At 36.0% G+C, this 1988-nt stretch overlaps 1 pseudogene; it reads left to right on the top strand.

The window, feature by feature from the left end:
* Positions 1–842: 842 nt before the first annotated feature.
* LOC137234240 (uncharacterized) lies at positions 843–1621 on the top strand (annotated as a pseudogene).
* Positions 1622–1988: the final 367 nt, after the last annotated feature.

The following is a 1988-nucleotide window of genomic DNA, read 5'->3' as shown; positions in this document are numbered from 1 at the left end:
AGAAAAATTTACCCTTTCGCCATTTTTTTTTTCGCAGGCTCGAAAATAATTTTTTTGGGTATGTAGTGGAACTTTTTTTTCCTGAGCAAATCCTATCGAAAAATCGATGGCGCGATATCGGTTAATAAATCGACCCAGTCTAATGCACATTTATAATATTGAAATTATTAATCTAAATGAAAATTGTCGTTCAATAAAAAATATGCTAAGAATCTAAATTATAAAAACATTTTTTTTAAATATTTATAAGTTTACATTCATAGGCGTTTCAGGAACGAGCCTAAACAATTCGTAAACAAGAAATAATCAACGTATCGTTAAGCTTAGTGTCTGTCTCAGAAAACTTTTCAAAAATTTACATCACGTTTACTTTGCTTGGTCGGATATATACCCGAAACATTAATGCAAGACTCTGTTAATTAAGATATTAGTAATTCTTTTCTCATTATTTAGGTATATAAATACGGCAAACATTTCCACACCTGTAATGAATTACTAATAACATCTTTATTGAGAATTCATTCATGCTATTCGCATTTACATATTTCTATACATACACATTCGTTTACAAGTTAAGAGTACGCTTGCACAGCCACTGATAAACCGAAAAAATTCAATCAGCTAATGAAATCAGCCGGGATGGTGTTAAAATTGCAACCGATTATCGGCCGGCAGCTTTTTTCTTACATTTTACTTTTTCGCAAAAACACGCTTGCGTTCATGCTTTTATGTGCTTTAGACTGTACGAAAGTACTTAAAAATTCAAGAAAATTTCTTGGCAGCTGATCAGCGTTATATAAATATAAAGAATATTTGAAAGTAAAACAATATGAACAAATAAAATGCGTAAAAATATAAAAATTAGTACAGCTACTGCCGCTCTTTGTTTGGTAACATCGCTACGAGATTGGGAAAATAAAAAGTATAACCAAAGAAAGCCGAAACAGTGGTGGATTCGACCCGGTCTGCGGAATAGAGAGACATGTGGGTTTTACTCTACGTTGCGTACTAAGCTGGTCAAGCGGGATCCAAAGTGGCTGATTAATTTTTTGCGAAAGTCTGTGGAAATTTGATTTTCTTGTGGAGCGCCTCACTCCATACATTTTCAAGAAAAAAAATTTTCGACAACCTATTTCAGTTGGCGAAGGAATTGCTGTTACTTTGTGTTATTTAGCAACTGGCGCCAGCTTTTCTAGCCTGATGAGTGTTTTCCTTCTGGGGAAAACCGCCATTTGTAAGAAAATACATGAGACATGTCGGGCTCTTTATACTGTTTTAGGAGAAGAATTTTTAAAGGTGGGTGAACGTAACATGCGTATTCCTGCAAAAGCGTTAAAACATATGTATTTTATCTTCCATAAAGGTTCCGAGCACCCATGACGAATGGACGAAGGTTGCTGACCGTTTTAACGAGCGATGGCATTTTCCTAATTGCTGCGGGGCATTAGATAGAAAGCCTATTGATATTTAAGCTCCATCAAACTCCGGTTCGGAGTATTTCAATTACGAAACGTATAACCGCATTGTCCTGATGGCTTTGGCGGATGCTGACAACAAATTTGTGTTTGTTGAAGTTGAGGCATATGGCCGTGAGTCTGACGGGGGCGTTTTCGCAAGGTAAATCACATGCATGTTGCACCAGAATTATCATAACTTAATCAAAATTTCAGATGCCCTCTTTCAAGTGCTCATGCTGACAACACATTAAATTTCCCGCCTCCGAGGCGACTTCCGCTAGAAATTGCTGAAATGCCTTTTGTGATTGTGGCTGATGACGCGTTTCCCATAAAAACATACTTAATTAGGCCTGTCATGGAATCCAATTGTTGTCGGAATCTGATTTGAAAACGACAAAAAAAATTACTTTGGTGTCATGAAATCCAATGTTATCAGTTTAATGTTCGAATTGGAAGTAGTGTCGGTTTTAGGTGTCATATAATCCGATAATATCGATTTTGCTATCGAAAACAATCCAATTAGTTAAATGC

The sequence above is a fragment of the Eurosta solidaginis genome, chromosome X (genome assembly GCF_040869045.1).
Source record: "Eurosta solidaginis isolate ZX-2024a chromosome X, ASM4086904v1, whole genome shotgun sequence".
Taxonomy (NCBI): domain Eukaryota; kingdom Metazoa; phylum Arthropoda; class Insecta; order Diptera; family Tephritidae; genus Eurosta; species Eurosta solidaginis.
The sequence above is the reverse complement of the archived record's forward strand: the minus strand, read 5'-3'. Positions and strand labels throughout refer to the sequence as shown.